The sequence below is a fragment of the Photinus pyralis genome, unplaced genomic scaffold, assembly GCF_008802855.1.
Source record: "Photinus pyralis isolate 1611_PpyrPB1 unplaced genomic scaffold, Ppyr1.3 Ppyr1.4_LG2, whole genome shotgun sequence".
NCBI classification, from domain to species: Eukaryota; Metazoa; Arthropoda; class Insecta; order Coleoptera; family Lampyridae; genus Photinus; species Photinus pyralis.
In genome coordinates, this window is record NW_022170403.1 from 27,258,473 (window position 1) to 27,281,401 (window position 22,929).

The window sequence follows — 22,929 nt, forward strand, 5'->3', positions numbered from 1 at the left end:
GTCATATTCGTGCTTGCCAAGCTTTATGTTCAAATTAGAACTCTAAATTTTTATTATTACCCCGGTTCGCGAGACGAGTTTACCCGCAACTTTAACGTTACTTTAAAAACGTTGAAAGATTACGCCGACAGTTTTCAATTCCCGAATGTTGCATCGAGGCGAAATTACGCGGCGTAACTTTTCTTGAATTGCGTTCCGGTTTGGTCTTTTTCCTACCGAATGTATGACATCCCTTTTAAAGCGAGAATGCGGAATTGGTTTAATTCGTTTTGAAGTAATTACTTAAAGTGTGTGTACAGTCCGTTCGAGCGTAGAAAATCCTGCGGAAATACGGAAGCCAAATTTTCTAATTAAGCCGATAAAACAAATTGATCGTCCGCAAAACCGCACCGTTAAATAAATATATTCATCGGTAAAAGCGAATTCAAATGTTGCCAAAGTGCATCGTGTTCCAAATTGTAACTCTCGTGCATTTTGTGGAACAAGGAAAATTATTAAAGTCATCACTTATGAATGTCTCATACTTATTTAAATGGGGACAGAAATAAGGAGTTGATGTTTGATCAAATGGATCCGTGAAGTTGTAGTGTCACCATTGATGCTTTCAAAATATTCTTGCACAATCATTTTGTGCTAATTTGCGCTGCTAATTTAAAATTTTGTGCTCATCAGGTTAATAAGTAATTCACCTATCTCTGATAATACTCCAACTTCACGCTGTAGTGGCAACGTTGATATTCTCAAAATTTTCTTTGAGTATAATTTTGTGATAATTTGTGCTGTTAATTTAAAGTTTCGTGCTTATCAGGTTCCCAGATAGCACAAATAGCACAGCACGTCTGATGGATATTTGCCTCGGCACTTTGAAACGTCCATAATACGTACATCCGATGTACTTCATATGGACATTCATTTGGCACAGTTTTTGACATCCATACTATGTCTGTCATGTATGTCCAATGTATGTTTACCAAAGACTTACATGTTACATCCATTACAGGATGTACATGTAATGTCAAATAATTGGACTTAATAACCGCATAGATCAGAGCCGTTTTCTAGCGACGCAGCGTTTTTGTGTTTCTGTTTTAAGCGTTATCAAAGCGGTTTCAAATTGACGTCACAAATATTATGTAGCGCCAGAATGTACCGGTTCAAACCATTGTTTATTTTTTGTTGTAGTATAACCTACAAAAATTGAGAATGGATGTAAAAATACTAATGCAATGTATAAATGATTTATTCACCGACAATGTGAACTTATTGCTAATACTGTTGGAATGTCTACAAGTAAATGACAGTAATGAATTATTGCTCTATTGCACATTTCGGAATCAACACCACCGAATGCAGGGATTTTGTGAAGAATGGCTACCACACTACATTGAACATGACTTTTTTCAATTGTTTAGAATGACACCCACAACCTTACACATATTACTTAGCGAAATTCGATGTGCAGAATTGGATAAGGTATATAGTGGTGGTGAACAACCAATTTCCGGTGAAAAAATGCTCATGATGACCCTATGGTGGTTAGGGAAAGGAGAAGTATTACTATCTGTGTCAGATAAATTTAATGTAACTTTATCAGCAGTACACAAGAGCACAGAAATTGTGCTTTCAAAATTAGTTCTTTTAAAAAATAAATATATTCAGTGGCCATATGAGGAAGAGTTGGTGCAAATTGAAGTAGACTTTAGAGAAAGAAGTGGTTATCCAGGTAAATACGATCTGTATAACTTTATAGCACTAATATATATTTATTAGGTGTTATAGGAGCAATTGACGGGTGTAACATACCATTTAAAGCACCTTTGGCTCATCAAGAGAGCTACATTGATAGAAAATTACAGCATTCAATAAAGCTGCAGGGAATATGTACAGCAAAAAAATATTTACTAATATTCTAGTTGGATGTCCAGGATCTGTACATGATAGCAGAGTATATGTCATTTTTAACATGTGCAACATTCATGATTACATATCCGTTTTAGGTATTTCATAATAGCGCAATTTTTAGTGAGGTGCTATTTGGAAATCGCCACACATTTTTTCCTTTAGATGATTACCATTTAATAGGGGACTCCGCTTATCCGCTATTAAATTGGTTGATGACACCTTACAGGTTCTTATCACACAAAAACGTTTTTACATATTAAATCATATCATCGTAGGAATATTGGAAACCTTACTGAAATTCAAAATCGCCATAACACTGCACATAGTCAGACAAGAATAGTTATTGAACACACTTTTGGTTTATTGAAGTCCAGATGGCGAATCTTAAAATTTATTAACGTGAATTCAATTGAAAAAGCTGTACATATCATAGTAGCTTGTTGTGTGTTGCATAATTACTGTTACGTTAATCATGATATTTGGGATAATCATTTAGAGAATGTTGAGGAACCTGAAGGCCCTGTGATCGAACATAATCATAACAATCATCTTGCACCTGAATTTAAGAGGAATCAAATTGCACACCGTTTATGAATGTATTTTATTTTGTCAATTGTTAAATATTAATAAAATATTCTAAAAACAACAAATAAAATATTACTCTAATAAAACAAAACAATACTATACGAAACCACATACATTATTTGCACTGAAATTTCAAAATCGCAATTTCTGTGGGGGTACACTACTCAGTATCACTGTCATCTCTTCTTCGTTTTTTTCCCTTCATGTTTTTAAGAAGAGTCATCATTTCCTCATGACGCTGCTCACTTTGAACCCGAATCATATCTAAAATAGAAGTGATCTCCTGCTTACGGTGGTCCAAATTTTCTTGATGGATGGCCTTAATTGTTGATATCAATTCATTTTTTTGGGGGCGTACACTTTTCTTCACTGTAATAAACCGCTTAGACGAGGATGCAGAACATGTGGGTCCAGAAGGGCCTGGACTTTGGGAAGTAGCTGTTGCCGAGCTAGCACTTTGCGAAACAGAAGATTATCCAGTTTTACTTTCGTATAGTGTATCATTCACTATTGCAGTGTCGATTAACAGTGGTGGATCAACTTTATGTTTGTCACCTAAAATTGAGTCCAATTCATCGAAATATGGAGGATATGTTATTTTTCCTTCGCCTGTTCTCTTCATTTTTTCTTTTGTTTTAAGGTATGTGGTTGTTAAATTCGAGAACTTCTGCCTTAATTTTTCTCGTGCTTCAACTCCTCCAACAAAAAATCCCATATTACACATTTGCTCTGCAATCTTGCCCCATAATGTACCCTTATTGACTTTCTTGTCGTTAAAATCTTTATTCAATTCCTTCCGTAAGGCAAGGAATGCCACAGTAGCATCGTGATCTTCTTGGGAAGACTTTTTTGAACTCTTCCAAAGAGTGCATTCTTGTGGTCGGGTCTTAGAACAGGTTTCACCACTCTGCAACGATACCTGGTTCTGAATTACCTCAACGTAATTTCTTGCAGCAATTGGATCTATAAAATGTGTAAGTTTTTAATACCAATTTCATTTTAGATTACATACCATTTCGCAATATGTTCGCTGTTTCTTTGTCCACAGTCAACTGCATTTCACCAATTATAACAATTTCCATTTCATCCATTTTTATAAGCGTTTTAATTAAAGGTTATAGGTTTTGTGACAAACACTAGCGCATGTCTACCATAGAGTCACAATTTTCATTTTTCATAGAATATGTGCATACCACTGCGCATGATCGTGGTTTTAAAACAACGCAACAGAACGCTTTGAACCGGTGTAAGCGTTTTTGTAGATGATGTTTTAAAACGGTTAAAGCGCTTTCACCGCGAGAAAACAGCTCTAGAAATCGATAAATTGTCAGTCTCCACTGATTTAGAAATGCAGTTGTATGCTACAATGGAAACTGCTAGCTATTTATCGATTTCTTGAAAAATGTAAATAAAACATTAAAAAAATGACTTGTTTTACAAAATATAAGTGTATTCATGTAAAAAGCAAAGATCATATACGTTACAAACATAAAATTATTTATTTGACTTTGATTCAGAAATTTTCGCCCTTTGCATCGTCTCAACCATTTGCTAACACTTACCTCCACTTCTTTTTCAGTTATATTAAATATTTTCATTCCAGCTTCTAAAAGAAACATTGTTAAGTTTACAATGTTACGCTATTATTACACTTGTCAATTTATTCATGAATTAATTCACGAATTTATTGTCGTCAATTTCTTCACGACAGGGTTTGGTTTTTACATCTGTGAATAAATTGGTGAAGTTTTTGACAAATCTGTCATTGGAGCAGTGGTGCCATCCCAATCTTAAAAATAGGTTACAGTTGTAAAATGTTTTGTAATCATTTATTTCATTTCCAACATTTTAATAATCATAACTGGGTAACAAGGAGAAGAAGACCTGCTGCTGCGTCTCTGCTACTTGCTGCTGGAAGTGCTGGATGTCTACGAACACAGATTAAAAAACAAAAAAGATGGTGGATAAGACCCTGGCTAGTAGATAAGAATGAAGGAGGGCTAAAACTAGCTGCACATGGTTTTAAGAGAGACATCGGCCAATTTAAAAAGTTTCTTCGGATGTCGGAATCTACTTTAAATAAATTATTAAAATTAGTGACACCTAAAATAGCGAAATCGGATACATTTTTTAGAGAGGCTGTTAGTGCAAGGGACAAATTGATCATTACATTGCGATTTCTTGCAACGGGAGAATCATATAGAAGTTTAATGTACAACTTCAGGATATCTGAATCAACGATATCCTTGTTTATTCCAATTGTTTGTAGAGCAATCTATGACGTTTTAAGAACAGATTACTTAAAGGTAACATTTTTAATTTTTTATAATTTTCTGTAGGTTTCATTTTTTTAGACACCAACCACTGCAGCAGACTGGCTTAACATATCAAAAGAATTTGAAACTATTTGGAATATTCCTAATATTATCGGTGCTTTAGATGGCAAACATATTGTATTTAAACCTCTGAGAGATGAGGGTTCCACGTACTATAATTATAAGGGTACACACAGCATCGTCCTTCTTGCACTGGTAGACGCAAAATATAATTTTATCTATGTGGATGTTGGAGTGAATGGCAGAGTTTCTGATGGTGGAGTGTATAGGCAGTCATCATTAGCAAAAGCTATAGCACAGAACTCTTTAAACATACCCGAGGATAAACCTTTACCAGGAAGACGTGTACCAATTCCACATCTCTTTCTAGCTGATGCTGCTTTCCCGCTGTCAGATCATATTTTGAAACCCTACCCATTTAGAGGTATGACAGATGATCAACGGATTTGCAACTACAGGATAAGTAGAGGAAGAAAAGTAGTTGAAAACGCCTTCGGAATACTAGCGAATCGTTTTAGAATACTTCTATCAAGGATAAATTTAATGGATCCAGAGAAGGTGCAAGTGATTTCTTTAGCGTGTTGTGCTCTCCATAACTTTTTACGAGCAGAAAGTCCTCAGTTTGCAGATCAGCAAGATGTAGACAATAATTATACGTTTAAATATGGTCTGTCACGCCAAAGTGGAAACAGAGTTAAAATGTCGTGTATATTAGTTCGAAATGAATTTAAAGAATATTTTTTAAATGAAGGGGCTGTTCCCTGGCAATATGATAGATATTAAGCTTACTTTATGTATACCTATATATTTATAAACGCAGTACATACATATTTAATGCACTTAATTCAAATTATTTTCCTCGTCATTTAACGCCTCATCTATTAATTGTTGTATTCTTCTTCGTAGAGTTCGAAATCTTTGTTGATTTGCAATTTGTTTCATATCGTTAACAACCATTCTAAAAAAAAGACCCTGTGAATAATTAGTTACAAGTTATGAGCAAGACACTTACAACCCAAAAGCATCCACAGCATCCATCGGTGGTGGCGGGTTCTGTGTCTCAGCTAATATGGCTACAGCCTTTTCCATTACATCCGCAACTGGATTTCCCTTCCGTTTTTTACGTGGGGGTTCTGCCGACGTAGCTCTGGATACAGGCGAGTCTGTGCAGCTTATGTAATCGTCTGTAATTGTTACGCCACCTTGGTTTAACTCGTCCACTGTTCCCTCAAATAAGATTTCTTCTTGTGTGTTGTTTTCTGATTCAGTATTTCTTAGATTTGACTCTCCTCGTGTAACAGGAGTCGCATCGCTTAAAAACGAGAGCATCTCGTAGCACCACCATCTAGGTGTACTTCATCCGTCCCTGCTCCGCTATGCTTGCTCTTCTCGACTTTATTTTTTTCACTAAAATATTGCGTCCGTAATGCATTAATTTTCTTTTTAATTTCTTCTAGTGTCAAAATTACATCGAATTGAGTTTGGAATTCATTTAGAATTTCTTGTAGTGCCATTAGCCGTCGTGTTTTGTTTTTATAGCACCTCTCTACTTTGATACAAAGTAATCAAACCTGTTATTTGCTCTCTCGTATATGTATAGGTATCCTGGAATAGATGAGTAATTATTATTGTATTTCATTTATTGTTCTGGCATTTTTGCTTACCTTTCCACAACTACTCTTCTCGTTTTTATTAGACATTTTTTCGGGTAAAATGTAAACATAAACATATAGTCATAACCTCACTCTCTCTGATATACTTAAACAAAAATTTGTTGCTTGGTAGCACTGAACTTCACGGTAAAATTGGCGAAAAATAGAACATGTTTTAATTTCGTGAATTTATTGGACGTCAAAGTTGGTATATTACATTATACAATTTCTTCATGAAGTAACTTCATGAATTAATTCATGAAGAAATTGACAAGTGTAATGCTAGCTTTATAGAGTAAGTCTTACTTAATATTAGTTCATACATTTTTAACGGTTTAAAAGCCTCTTTATGTTTCCTGCCCAAAAGGCTAAATTCTGCGCCATATCTGTTCGTGATCATCTTCTCAGTACATCTATATATATAAAATCGTGTGACGTTATTTTATTTACCGTGTAATCTTTGCGTTGGCTTATATTTGAATTACTATGTGGAATCCCTCTCGAATAACATTATGTGAGCTCTTACCTTTATATAGCAATCCTTACGCCATCTAGGTGTTCACATTATAACCCGATCCTTTATTTGCGATATAGGTTTCTTTTAAAAAACCTTTGGTCTAGTTTTCTGTTGATTGGCGCGGTTATTCTTCTCCCACTCACTGACGACGCGCGCAGTCCTTGTTGAAGAAATCGATTCGATCTTGACTTGTATTTGAGCTACACGCCATTACACTTACTTGACATATTCTTCTACCTTTATTGGGATTAATTAGTGGTGTTGTACTAAGATTAATGAAGTTTTCTCTTATCATCTTACTTCCAATTTCGCTGATGACGCATTGCTGCGGATTTATCTTACAAGTTTAAGGCCGTTTTGCGGTATGTTATCTATGACGCATTATCTTTTTATTTTAAATAATCTATTCTAGGCTACTTTCGTACTCCCTAAGTTTTCTTACTTCTTATTTTGGTTTTACCAATTGCTTCCTGACTGTACATTGATATTTTGACGTGGAAACGCAAATACCCGATTTTCCATATGGTGCAATAGAATTCCATTGAAGTTTCGACGCCATTACAATCAAAAACGCTCTACATATTTCTACCTTACCGACTGAAGAATTGACTGAAGAATTACCGCCATTTCATGTGAAACCGATATTTGAACTGATGACCCAATTTTACGAAGTTCGTTGACCTACGATTCATTCTTCCGAAACGCAAGTACTTAATTAACGAGACGTGTGGAGTTGATACTGTGTAAATTTTTAATTAACGTTATGTATTTTGTTTTGAAGAACTTGCTCGTGTAAGTTTGTTTTCAAGTAGTAATGAACCCAAGGAACATTGATAATTGTACGAAAAAATTTCAATAACAGACTTCAAAGCTTGTTGCTTGGAAACAGCCCGACGCCGTAGGCGGAGGTCTGTTTCCAATAAGCAACAAGCTTGAGAAATCTGTTATGAAATTTTTGAGGATTTATCAATGTTCGAGGGTTATTCGAAAGAAAATTTTTTGCTTTTTTTTTAAAATAAATACAAACACAAAATTATTTATTTAAAGGTACAATTAGTAAATGAACAATTCGAAAAATTAAACGAAGACCCAGAGGTGTTAGTTTCAATCACTGACGACGATGTATTTTCACGCATGCTGTTAATAATTAGGTTGTGATGTTCTTGGTCAATATTTAAGTAAGGTTTTATGGAGTTAGCGTTGTTGTGGCCTGTTATCTTTATGAGCTGCTGCTCTTGAACCCCATTTTTTGCCAGTTGACTAACTGCGGTCGATCTGTTCGAGTGATTTGTAATCTTTTTCTCTTGAGTATTTAAGCCAATTGCTTCTGCAGATGATTTTGTCCAGTGTTGAATTATATTTTTCCCTATAGGCATATTGTCATACCAGTGATCGTTTTTCGATTTCCAGTGACGATTTGGTCTTAAAAACAATCTGTTCGTTTTAATATTTGAGCCTCTTTTTGAAATTAATTTATTATACAACCTGACAGGACAAATGTTGCTGTCATCGTTTTTCACTAAAAATTTGCTTTGTGTGCACATTTTTGATCCGCCTTGGCAAGTCTTACTAAATATAGGATTATATTCAATTCGATTTGTTTCAGACCCATCGTTATTTGTTTCGATACAAAAAAAGTCCGTTAAGCATGAAGCAGCTTCCCCACCTCTCCAAGCTAATTCTATCGCAGCTATATGGTAGAATTTCCGTTGCAGCCCTTCAGGAGTTTCTTCATCCCACAAATTGATCATTTTGGTTACTTCTGTCAAACTTAATGCTACAGAACTTTGTTTTCTTTTAGTAGGATCAGACTGCAGTTTTCGCCGTGCACAATCGCGGGCCGCTCGCGCTTGTTGAAATACAACACTTTTAAACGGGTCAATTATAACATTACTTTCCTTAAAATACTTTTCTTGTAAAAGCTTACTTGTTACATTCCACATAGTTTTGACCGTAGCTTCTTTAAACTGCATACCATCTTTTCTTCTCATATTCACGGCCCAATCTTTTAAAATTGACGCCAATTCTTCCACCGTTCGGCTTCCATCTAATTCATAATTTCTAATACTGCAAAAGTCCATAAAAGCTTTCCAAACAAATTTCTTACTGTATACAGTATTTCTGGGTGTATTTGACTCGATAATTTCGTTTATCTTCTCATCATTATCGCAACCAAATCGTGACATGTTGAATTTATATTAATTTATGTGAAACTTCAAAATTGACATGCATGCGTATCTATAGCAACGAAGTGAAAACAGCCCATGGGATCTGTTATCAGTGTAATGTTGCTGTAATTGGATATTTTTGATCACATGACCTCAAATATACAAATTTCATTGGATTTCTAAGTAAGCAAAAAATTTTCTTTGAATTGATAAGATTGCTTTGTCATTGAAGATAGATTCAGTTATTTTATTTGTACATTTTTATAGTATTTTTCTCTTAAAACTTCATGTCACTTTTTGATATCTCATACCGATTGTGAAAACCAACCCTTAGTCGAACCAAATTTTGTTTTGTTGTAAAGTCATTTGAATTTTTGATTCTTTTTAGTATTGATTGCAATTCTACGTACAAGAATAACCATTCGTGTCTTACGTTAACCATTGCTTATGCGATATATTGTGCAACGCGAATCATTACCCTTCTTATATTTTTTTGTTTTTGTGTCTGACTGTTTTCAGATTTGCAGTTTCGTGTCCTCTGAGCTCGGAAGGTTGCGACCGGAGTTCAAGGTAAATTTAGTTATTTTCGTCGTTTTTCCCTTTTAACGTTTGATTACATTTTGGTTGTTGATACTAACGAGTTGTGATTATTACTTTGTTTGAAAGTCACTTAATGATTATAGCTCCGTTGTTTCTGCGGAAGCCTTTTGGATAAATATTTTCCCCAGGCTACGTGTTGGCTTCTCATTTGTTTTATTAGAGATTATTTTAAATTCCCAGTTTGATATACTAGATCGATATATTACAGTGTCAGATTTGTGATATTTTGAGATCTTTGTTATTAAACTACCCGCATTTATACATCAAATACTGTTTGTTTTCCCCATAATTGTGTATTCCTTTGAGTTTAGTAAGACGAGAACAAGGATCTCTTGGTCTGCCTTGTTCATCCCTTTAGTATTCCTCTCTCTCTAAATTCATCAAAGACTAAGTGGCGCCTATCCGGATTACTTTTACTGTTTCCTTCCCTTTTTGGCTTATTTGTGTGTGTATAGAAGAACCCCATTTTCACCCCGACCCACCTCTACTTTACCTGAGCTTACCGTCTGCTTATCTAAGGTAATTTTGTCACGTTGGCCCAAAGTGAACGTAACAATCGTATATACTTTTGCCTCCAAAAGAAAGACAGTTTGTGATTATTTTCCATTTATGGAATCTTTTTTCTTTACTAAATGTAAATTTAATTTAAAATGTGGTAAGTGATGCAAATGAATGATGCTTTAGACCAGAGGTGGCCAACCTTTTATATCGTTTGATCTACTCCACACAAGTAAGATCCTTCGCGATCTACCAGCTACTTTTACTTACTAATATGAAATAGGTTTTTATTTTGTTGGGGTGATGTAAAAAAATTCAATATTAAATGCAAAACATTTATTAAACTAAGATGTTGAGGTTGACGCATGACATTGCATATTTTCAATTAATTTATGAAATGATGGTTCATAATTACTGACACTCAAACGAATGCAGGATTGTAGATGTTGATCGATCAAACAGGTACGGTATTTCGATTTAATATATTTCATTTGTGAAAAAGCAGCTTCGCAGGGTAAGTTGAACCAAAAAACGCAGTCAAATGAAGTGCCAGAGTTCTCAGACGTGGATAGTTCTCTTCATGAAGTAAGGCCCAGAAGTTATCTTCAGCAGCTCTCGCTTTCATGGGAATGTCTGATTGCAATTTTAGGACTTCTTCTTCAACAATCGAGGCGTCGCTATTAATAATAGAAGCAATTTTTTCGGAAATGCCTTCTACGTTATTTTGAGAAAATGGGAGGCATGAAAACTAATGCTTCGTCAAGTTGTTTCACGTCTTGGAATCGCCTCTCCATTTCTTGCGAAATGTTTTCTATTTCACTAGAATAAGTAGCAAAATCGTGACGAATTTTTTTATGCTTTTCCAACGCTGTTGCTAAATTGGGAAAATTTTTAAAATTTTCTCTTTCAAGTTGTGATTTCAGCAACAACAGTTTTGACTTAAATGCATTTGTGGAAATTCCATAATCGTTTTACCTTTTCCTTGAAGTTCAAGGTTGAACCTATTACAATGGTCTGTTAAATCTGTTAAAAAAGCCAACTTTCCTAACCATGATGCGTCCTGCAGTTGAGGGTAACTTACTCCAGATTCATTCAGGAATAAAATTATTTCAGGTAGCAAATTATTAAACCTTTCCAGGAATTTCCCTCGACTGAGCCACCTTATGTCTGTGTACAAGAGAAGATCCGCATGTTCCGCGTCATTTTCTTCAAGTTGAATACGACAGAGTCGTCTTTGTAAGCTACGCGCGCGGACCAAGTTAACTATCTTCACTGCAATATCCATACTTTCATGTTTATTATTTTAGCACACAATGCATTCTGGTGAATTACACAATGAAAAGACGCGAAATCAGGAAAACCTTCATTTTTGCGGCAAAGTGCGAGGAACCCCACATTTTTACCAACCATGGCCGGTGCTCCATCCGTTGTTATGCATACCAGTTTCCAGAGAGGAAGTTTTGTTTTTTTTGCAAATTCAACAAAGCTACCTTTCAATGGGATCATTGTTAAGAACTCCTTCCATGTCATATCAGGAAATACCATTCTTATAAATACCATTAATTGCGCTGTATCAGTCATGTCCGTTGATTCATCGAATTGCAGGGAAAAATATGAGCAGCTGTCGAGATCTTTTTGCAGTTTCTGTACTAAATCGCCGCCCATTACTTCAACACGACGAGTTACTGACTGGCGAGAGAGTGGGAGATCTTTAATGGCTTGCATAATCTCATTTTTATTTTTAAATTTATCAAACAAAACGGCGCCGGCTTCCCGAAACGCTTCTTTAAAAACTTCCCCATCTTGAAATGGCTTCTTATGCATTACTAAAATTCTAGCGATGCGAAATTATGCCTCAGTTACCGCTTGTGACTGTTCAAGCGGCTTCGTGAACATCCGTTGTTGCGCCACTAATTGAATTTTCATCTCTCGTCCTTTAATCCGTCGTAATTCTGATTTTGGTGGAAAGTCATTCGAATATTTTTTATGTAGACTCAAAAAATGTCTTTCCAGGTTACCTTTTTTTGTCACCGCAACACTAGCTCGGCATATTAAGCACACACATTTATCCTTGAACATTGTAAAAAAACTCTTCTTCCCACTCGTCATGAAAATGGTAGGTTTTTGGTCGCTTGGAAGCACTCATTTTAAGTTTGGCTTGAGCACGCACTAACAAACAAACAAATTAAAAATATGAGACAGAAAATTTACACTACCGCACCAAGACTATGTTAGTACTGAAAGCTGAGCTGAATGAATTACGCGAAATCAACGCGTATTGCGTTAAATGAGGCGATCGACGGTTTGGCCACCTCTGCTTTCAGAGGCGGATTTAGAGGGGGGCACTAAGGGCACGGGCCCAGGGCGGCAAATTACCTGGCAATCCTAACGATCGAATCGGAAATAACCAGAAAATTAGATTTCGATGATGTGATACGTTCATTTTCTGAAGAAAGTTCACGGAGAAAATTGTTTTGATTAATCCAATAAATTGTTGAATAATCAAATAAAAATACTTATTACTTAGAAGCATTTTGTTCTGTAGTCGAATAGTCCACGAACCAATAAACTCCCTTAGATTGCGATTTTATTTTTTAGCCATAGGATTTATGAAGTTGTGGGCTATTTTTGTGGTAAGAATGATCTAGGGGCGGCAAGTTTCCCAAAGCCCCTGGGCGACAAAAGTATAAATCCGCCACTGTCTGCTTTAGACAATTGAAGAGGATCTGGTATGTTGGTTTCTGATTCCTCCTCGACATCTTCTTCAAACAAAGAAGAAACAACTCTCCTAATGATTCTTTTTGTCCTTATTTCAGTCTCCGAACTTGACCCCAAATCCGAGTAGTACCTTGCTTTGGTGGCTTTAACTGTAGCTTTATTAAAAGAATCTACAATGTCATTAATAATTTCAATAGATAAGTTCAACATACGAAACACATTTTGACATAAATTTGTGTATAGATATTTCTGCCAATTAGGATGATGTTTCTCCGATTTTTAAATTGCATCTCTCCATTTTGTTATGGAATGGAGCCCAAGTTGGTTACTACAAATGTATGGATGGCTGAAGATTACATGGTTTACAATTTTTCTTAGACGAGAGCTACCAATTTCTAGTTGTCGTTTCACAATTTGTGCCAAAGGTTTTGCATAGTTTCTGAGCAATAGTTTTAATGACGAGTAATTTACCTTTAATGAAAACTTCTACGCGGGCACCTTTTTCCTTTTGAAGAATAGCGTCCCGGGGGAATTTTATTTCTCTACGCGCAAAGGTCGCTTAAACTATAACCTCAAAAGCCAAAATGAGGAAAGAAGATGCAATAATGTACCGCAATCGCTCTTAATAACGCATTCGTAATTTTGCTATTCCACGGGGGTAATAAAATACAAAGCAACGTAAATAATTTAACCAAAATAGTTCTATAAAGAATCTTGCATCAACAATAAAATAATGCAACATAACCTAACCAAGCACAAACCGCGAACCAGTCACGTGTTCGGGTGAGTCTTAAGTGGTCGCATCTGCGCAAGGCAGATGATTTAAATGAAACGCGCGATGTTCGCGTGTTCAAATTATTTAAAACGAATAAAATAGAATAGCTACAAATCATTTATGGTGTTTTCGAAAATTTAAGTACCTAATGTTACGGTGGTTGATAGAAAAATGGATAGAATTATTACAATTTTTCCATATTAAGTAATTAATTAATCGATTAATACTGTTCAATTTTCGAATTGCTTATGAAACTAACCTTAAGTACCTAATAGTACAAACAAAAATTTGGGACTCTCCAATTACACCTATCGGGTACGTACATGTGACATGTTTTTTAAACATCCATAGGACGTTTTACAAAAAAAACGTCCATTGTACTTCATTTAAACGTCCATGTACGTCTGTACAAAGAATGCACGTCCAATGGACTTCTGTGCTATCTGGGACAGGTTTCGCAATCTAATGCAGATTTAGAATACGAACCAGTCGGGGATGAGGAACCAGCTATAGATGAACAACATTGCCCTCAACAACGATCCTCGCAACAATCAGTACATCAACAACCCTTAATGCAAATGTCTCAGAAAAAATCCCCGCGACAACGGTCCTCACGATAAACACTCCACAAGCAAAGATCAATAGGTCAGTCAGGCGAAGTCGCAGGTCTAACCTCGTCGAATGCTAAGGGGACCAAACGTAGGCTTCATGATCTTTCACAAACGGTAAATGAAGTGCGAGGTTCTATATCGGGTCCGTTAACTTGGCCCCCCCCACTGAGAGATATGATAGTCGTATTATTTTTAAATGAATGCGCTCGTTATGCGCTCATATGCGCCACCGATAATAACTCTTGCGCCATTATCGTTTTTTAGAAATCCGAAAAAACATTTGGGGGGGCCAAGTGAACGTAGCCCCCCCCCCAGTACCTCTTGTAACTAGGTCACCTGATACATTTGGTTATGCGCTCAATTGCGCCACTTGAATTAAAGCTAGCGCCATTACGGTTAAGCCATAAAAAATTTTTAAAAAGTGGAGGGTCTAACCTAGCGTTTTCAAAAGTTATTTCCGGAAGTGCGTCCATTTTGAAAATATTTTACATCGATTCGGCCTTCGGAATAACTCGTAAATACAAATTTTTAAAAACCTACCTATTTTACTTTCCCAGAATCGTTTAACTAAAGCTCCCAAAAAAACACCCTGTATAGTGTTTCTGAAACAATATAATGGCGCCAAGATTTTTGTTTACGGCGCATTTTAGCGCATGATGAAAGGTACGATGTAGTAGAAAAAACATGTTAAAAAACGTAACTTTTGAAAACGTTAAGTTAGCCCCCCCCCCACTTTTTAAAAATTTTTATGGCTTAACCGTAATGGCGCTAGCTTTAATTCAAGTGGCGCAATTGAGCTCATAACCAGATGTATCAAGTGGCACAAATACCGGTAGCAAAATGCGTTATGGGGGATTCCGTTCACTTGGCCCCCCCCCCAAATATATTTAAGGATATCCAAAAAACAATAATGGCGCAAAGATATCTTTTTACGGCGCATTTCAGCGCATACCTGAGAGTACAATTTCGTATGAAAAGATGTTAAAAAAAAGTAACTTTTAAAACCGTTAAGTTGGCCCCCCACTTTTTGAAAATTTGTCACGGCTTAACCGTAATGGCGCTAGCTTTAATTCAAGTGGCGCAATTGAGCGCATAACCAAATGTATCAGGTGACCTAGTTACAGGGGACAAAATGCGTACTGGGGGGGCTACGTTCACTTGGCCCCCCCACAATGTTTTTTCGAATTTCTAAAAAACGATAATGGTGCAAGAATTATTATCGGTGGCGCATATGAGCGCATAACGAGCGCATTCATTTCAAAATAATACGACTATCAAATCTCTCAGTGGGGGGGCCAAGTTAACGGACCCTTCTATATCTCCGTTTCGTTAGTTCCTGCGCTAGTTTCTGTACTAGTTTTATCTTTATTATTTGTTCCTCTATAGGAATTGTTATCAGCAATTGATCTTTCGTTGTCACTATCATTAGAGGCGTTAACACTATCTACAGTGTTTCTTTCTGTTGGAAAGGTATCCAAAAAAGGAAGTCCAAGCAAATACCACTTTGTTTATTTTATACTTACTTCTGATTCCGTTGGTATTTTATTTTTGCGCTTGGTTCTTTTATACGAAACTTAAAAATAACAATCAAAAATGAAATATATAAAAACTCTTACAATGAGCCAACAGGATCAACACTGACTACTTCACTAAACTGTACACGTTGGAAAATTGTGTGCAGTTTAGTGAAGCAGTGCGTTTTCCTCCCGTTGGCTCATTGGTAAAAGTTTATATATTTTATTTTATTTTTGAGTCAACATTCAAGATTGTCACGGTCATATTCTAAAATCGCTCGCATATTAGAGTTAAATGCTTGCAACTATAATTAAAACAGAAATTGATCTCTCTTGCAGATAATTGAGCACAATTTTCACACGCAACTTACCGCATATACACCGGATACGATTTCAGAAAAGCTATCGTTTTTTAATTATTCATTCCACGCCTAGTAATTAACATAATTGTCATAATTCATTTAAAACTATCAACGCCATTACAGTTATTTATAAACTATCTTGCATTCCATCAGTCAATATAAAATCGGTTGAGGTAAACTAATATTTCCATTTATCTTATACAGAGGAATTGTGCTTTAACAACTCGAGTTAGAAGTAGGTGAAACTAACGAACACGTTTGGTATTGCAAAACCAATTTGTAGCAATATAAGTTTCGAGTAAAGAAACAACAAAGTAATGGAACTAACCAAATCCTATCTGAACCAAATTGCTTTATCCCGGAATCATTGCCTTATTTGATTAATCTGATCGTGAGGTAAAGGGAAGAATTACATTTGTTGTGTTGTCGACTTTCAATTTAGAAATGTAAGCACTCCATTTTTATGTTTTATTCAAGAGATCGAAAACTTTTTTATTTGCATTGTTCATTTCCTTTGAATGTATCTATAGTTGAGTGTCTTTACACAATATAGCTAAGTGGTCACGTTTCCGATCGCTGTTATTCAATAGATTCGTTCGTTTTCTCGCTTCCATTTATATCAAAACTGTTATTTCGGGAGAATGTGTATTATTTTATTATGAAGGCTAATAATCGATAAACAAAAATGTTAAGGGGAGCTGTGATAGTACACTTGCTAATCCGACAGGTCCTTAACGTAGGTGTAGTTTGACCCTAAATTTCTAATGAAAATTTGCCTCAATATAACTCATAACTAACCCTAACCCTACGTTAAAGCCTTTAACGATATTGCAAGTTCCTCAAACACATAGGTAGTTGTTTTATTATATAAACTTCGTCATTTCAAAGTTTATGTTGTAAACGCATGTCGGATGGGATAGAGTGCGTAAGACACGTGTTTATCGGACGACGCTAAATAAAATGCTGTCTAGTAGAGTAGATAGATTTATTTGCAATATATACAGGTGCGTGCGTGCTGAAGATGAAACGGCGGAGTTCCGTAAAGCCCATGTCACATTATCAAACAGTTTGATAAACTAGTTTGATCAAACTGGACTATTGACGTCACAATTTTGTAATTTGATGAAAGTTTCAAACTAGGTGGTCACACTAAACACCTCCGTTTGTTCAAATTGTTTTTGTTCTGTGTTTCAAACTACAGTAAAATTTGAGGTTGTGTTTGTATTTTGATAATTTCAAATTTATAAAACAATGAATACAAAATTGGTTGCAATGTTATCTCTATTGGGGCTAACCTTAATTACATACAATAGTTATAAAAGGCAAATTAGCAAGAAAAAACGGTTATGGTCAAAGTCATGGCTTCTAAAAAGAAACAAAGGTGTTGGTCGAGGTGTATTGGCAATGGTCAGAAATGAGTTGAACTATTAATGGTCTGCATTGCTAGGAAAATTACCTACGAATGGATAATATAGTTTTTAATAATTTACTCAATATGATGAGACCTGTCATTGCCAAACAAAATACAAGACTTCGAGAAAGTATAAGTGCAGAAGACAGGTAGGTTTTTTTTAAATATGTTGTTTTTAGTAGACATGGCTATTATAATTAACAGATTAATGGTTACTCTTTGCTTTGGTTTTTGTTAATAAATAAATAATAAGATCCTGCTTGAACTTATTTTAATAATCGCCAATCGTTAAGTACACGTTTTTGCATCACTCAACATTGCAGTGTTGCCAATCCTCTAACATCCTCTCTCTTAAGATTAGAACATTAGGATTATATAATATTATTCAGAATAACTTTTTGGTCTTCTAATGACCCTGCCTGACCTGGACGTTACTTCGCTACTTTGTGGTGTAATCTCCAAACCAGGTAAGATACTATTCTCAATTCTAACAGGTTCACATTCGCTAACATGACTATCTAGATACACATCCTTGTAATCATTTTCAACCTTTCTAATCTTAATTATAAATTTCCTGTTTCTCTCTAAGATTCTACCACTATCTAATTTTACAATGTAACATCTTGGCCTGCTGGCTTTATTTACAGTGATACCTTTTTTCCAATCCTTACTTTCTAAATCTATCTTAACTTTAACTACATCATTGATTTTCAACTCTTCCAAATCTCTAGCATTCCTATCATACCTGTCCCTTTCTTTTTCCTTTTGTTTTTCGAATGTTCTTTTAATTACCTTATTACTAACTACTTGTTTTCCTAAAATTTTATTTGTCACAGGTATTATACCACGCAGTCTACGTGAATTCAATCCTAGAAGGTGAAGGAAGTTCATTTGAAATAGGAGTATTCCGGTATTCCAGCATTGCAAGGTAAGGATCTTTATTATCTAGTACACACTTTTTCAAAATCATTTTAACAGTCTGGACAGTTCGCTCCGCCATGCCATTACTCTGAGGGTATCTGGGACTTGACGTATGATGTGCAAAATCATACGTATTACTAAACTTAGCAAACTGTTCAGAGCTGAACTGAGGACCATTATCTGAGAACACAATTTTAGGTATTCCCTGTCTGGACAAGATTTCTTTTAGAATTATTATCACACTATCTGCGCTAAGTGAATTCAATTTTCTCAGTTCAACAAATTTAGAAAAATAATCTACTACTAGTAAATAGTTTATTTCATACAATGTGAAAATATCAACACCAACCTTGCTGCAAACGTTATCTGGTATGTCATGAGGTTTTAAAGTTTCTTTTGTATTATTTCTCTGTAAAGATGTACATGTATCACACAATTCTATTATATCATCTATATCGCGTGACATGCCTGGCCAAAATAATACTTCCCGTGCTAAGTTCTAACACTTTTCTTTACCTAAATGTGCGTAATGTATTCTGTTTAGCATTTCGGCTCTCAAACTACTTGGAACAAAGAGTTTATTACCCTTGAACAACAAATTATTGGAAATATTTAAATCTTCCCTAAATGACCAAAATTTATGTAAATGTTCTGGTAATTCTTTTTTATTCTCTGGAAAACCTTTCTGAATTATTTTAATCAAATCTACTAAAAGAGAATCTTCCATAGTTTTAATTTTAAAATCATTTAACTTTCTTTCTGTTATTGGTAAGTTATCTACAATGACACAAAGCTGAGCATCATATTCATTTTCGGGCTCATCTTGGACTCCATTACTACTGAACGACCTTGACAAAGTGTCAGCTATGAAAAGTTCTGTTCCTTTTTTATATTTTAGATTAAACGAGTACTGCTGTAATTTAATCAACATTCTCTGTAAGCGAGCTGGTGCCAAAGTTAAAGGCTTTTTATATATTGTGATTAAAGGATTATGATCTGTGTCTATCGTGACATCTGTACGTCCGTATATATATTGATGAAATTTTTCATATTCTAGGAGTATGGCTAACATCTCTTTCTCGATTTGAGCATACCCTATCTGTGTTGGTGTAAAGGCTCGTGACATATACGCCACTGGTTTGCTTCCCTGTAGTAGAACAGCTGCGCACCCATTTTGCGAGGCATCACATGAAATTGTTAATGGTTTTTCTACAGGGTGGTGCCTAGCGCAACGCAGCATAAGGATTTCAATGGTAATTTCTTTATAGTCAATTACTAGCTCCCCTAATTATTTTAGAGCAAAAGTCTAAATAAGTTTTTTTTTAGAGAAAAAAATACTGCACCTGTTCATACTTTTAGTTATAATTTTCCATTTTTCAAAACCGTAGAAATCGATAAAATAAAAAATTACATTTTTATAAATCAGTGATGCTTTGGAATCTTTTAACAAACTACAAGCGCATCGCATCTAAGTTATGGTTGTTTGACGTCGAACGATCTTCATATTTAATTCTGTTTCAACTAACCGACGCAATAAAAGGCATCTTAGGGTAATGTTTTTTTAGAGAATGTATGCTGCATCTGCATCAGATACTATTTGTTTATCAGAGAGAATCAGAGTACCTACATAATCGAAGAAAAAAACTGATTTGAAGCAGATTTGTTCCTAAACTTATATTCGGATTTTCCGCTACTGCAGCCAAAACGTTGAATGTATTGTCGTTTTCCTGATGGTTTTGACGGACATTTTGAACGTTATTGCACTTGCAGTTCTTTAACTAATTTATAAACAAGTATAAATTTAATATACGTCAAAGGCAAATAATGAAACGTGATCGCCGTTTTTTAGGTAATTCCAAGGCATATTTGATTTATTGTAAAATGAACCTTTTTATTTTGTCGATTTCTACGGTTTTGAAAAATGGAAAATTATAACTAAAAGTATGAACAGATGCAGTATTTTTTTCTCTAAAAAAGCTTATTTAGACTTTTGCTACACAATAATTAGGGGAGCTAGTAATTGACTATAAAGAAATTACCATTGAAATCCCTATGCTGCGTTGCGCTAGGCACCACCCTGTATATCAAAATGGTATAACATTGGAGGGTTAACTAAAATTTTTTTAATTTCTTCGAGTGCATTTTGCTGTTCTGGGTTCCACTGAAATTCCACATCTTTTTTCAACAACTCTCTAAGAGGTGCTGTGACTATACTGCAACTAGGAATATGTTTTGCTAAATACTGTATCATTCCTAATAAACGTTCAATACCTTTTTTATCATTTGGAACTTGAATATTTTTATAGCTTCACATTTATTTAAATCGGGTAATATACCTTCACTCGTTACCCTATAACCCATATAAATAATTTCAGTTAGACCAAATTTACACTTATCCAAGTTAAATTTTAGGTCATTTTCTACTGCAATTTTAAACACTGTTTCTAACCTACGATTATGCTTTTCTATGTCTTTACCCCATATTATTATACCATCTACATACACGTCCACCCCTTCAACTGAATCAAACATTTGTCTTACTACTTTTGTAAAAACCTCAGGAGCTGAACATATACCGTAAGGTAGCCTATTAAACTTGTAACGTCCAAAAGGTGTGTTAAAAGTGCATAAAAGGGAACTTTCATGATCTAATTTGATCTGTCAAAAGCCACTACTACAATCAATCGTTAAGAAAAATTTTGCACCACTTACTTTGCTTAAAATTTCATCTATGGTGGGAATTTTAAAATGTTCTCTTTTAATGGCTGTATTTAAATTTGTTGGATCTAAGCATAATCTTAGTGATTTATCTTTTTTAAAACTACACTACACTATCCAACCGAGAATTTAATCGCTGTATTAAAAATGTTCTTTTAGCTCACGCCTTTTACTCCACGGATGAATTTATAAATTTCGATTTTAGTTTGATGCTATAGGTTACAATTTAGAAATATATTTGATGACGAGTGTATGTAATTCTTGTTGATTACCTAAACACAATAAACTTTATTATTATTATTATTATTATTATTATTAAAAACAATAACTAATGAATTGACCCAATTTGTAGGTTGTGTAACTTTACTCACAACACAATCTGTTTCCAACTGATCTAACTTTCTTTTCAGATCACCCTGTATGGCAAACGGAACTTTCCTGGCTGCATGTATTACCGGCTGGACTCCAGGATCAACAGTTATATGGTGAGTATAATTTTTCAAGCATCCTAACCCTTTAAAACAATTTTTATACTTATCTATAATTTCTTTCAGGTATGGCAACTTTGGGTCGGCTTCAATAGAATTCACCTTTGCCCTTACAATCAATTGAAATGTACAACAAGCATCTAAACCTATAGTCCGGGAGCCAGCTGACATTTGAGGGTCGTTATAGTAAGAAAGCTGGAAATTTTTTTTGGCGTCTATTTAGATGCACTGATTAACGAAATAAACGTCAGCTGGCTAGATAGCGGTGGGGGTAGCCGTAGCAGCCACCCACGCATGTATAATAAAAATAAACTTAAAATCATAGTAAGAAAGATGAATCTTTGTAGGCTCGTTTATTAGCCTATGTATAAATGAAAAAAAATAGTCAGCTGACTGCACCGCGGTGGATTATACGTCAGCTGATTGGATAAACATGTAAAAAAAAAACGTTAGATAAAATTAAAGTAAGAAAGCTGAATTTTGGTGAAATAATAGTTTACTACATCAGTTTTGAGAAAAAAATACTCCGCTGCAATTTCCATGGTGGGAAAGTCATCAGCTGGTTCACGAAAGATGATATGCGTCCGTATTTTGTGGCCGTCAGCTGATGACTTTTCCACCGCGGAAACTCCAGCGGACTATTTTTTTTATAAAACTGATACAGTAAACTATTGTTGTAACAAATTACAACTTTGTTAATTTGATTCTTGCTTTTTTAGAGCGAGTTGGAGGCTGCATTTCCAATTGGTCGGCAAATCTGCCAACTGGCTCCCGGACTAATAGTATTGGGCAATTTTCTGTATTCACAATTTGATATTCTATAAAGCTGTGTATATTATTGACTACAGTTTTTATTTTGCACATTCCTTTAACTTCAATTTCATCATTATTATAACCAGTAAGTCTAGCCCTCGATGGCTTTAAACCATGCACATTTAATTTGTTAAAAACATGTAGGTAATGGTAAAATATTTGCTGCTGCACCTGTATCTAATTTAAATACTACATCGTGACTGTCATTGAGTGTACATTTTTGTAACCAACTATTACCTACGTAATTACTAATATTACCTACAAATAATTCTTGTTCGTCACTTTTTACAGCAACGTGAAGTTTAAACCTTGAAGTTTATTTATTTCCAATAGATTACAT

General features: G+C 35.0%; 1 long non-coding RNA gene across 2 annotated transcripts; it reads left to right on the plus strand.

Annotated features, from left to right (window-relative positions):
* The first annotated feature begins 15,666 nt into the window (after positions 1-15,666).
* LOC116164421 lies at positions 15,667-22,317 on the plus strand. Of its 2 annotated transcripts, XR_004143898.1 has the most exons (4): positions 15,667-18,577; positions 19,628-19,823; positions 21,699-21,773; positions 21,843-22,317. It is a non-coding gene; the product is annotated as an uncharacterized LOC116164421 (long non-coding RNA). The 2 variants fall into 2 exon arrangements; XR_004143897.1 differs by lacking the exon at positions 19,628-19,823.
* The last annotated feature ends 612 nt before the right edge of the window (positions 22,318-22,929 follow it).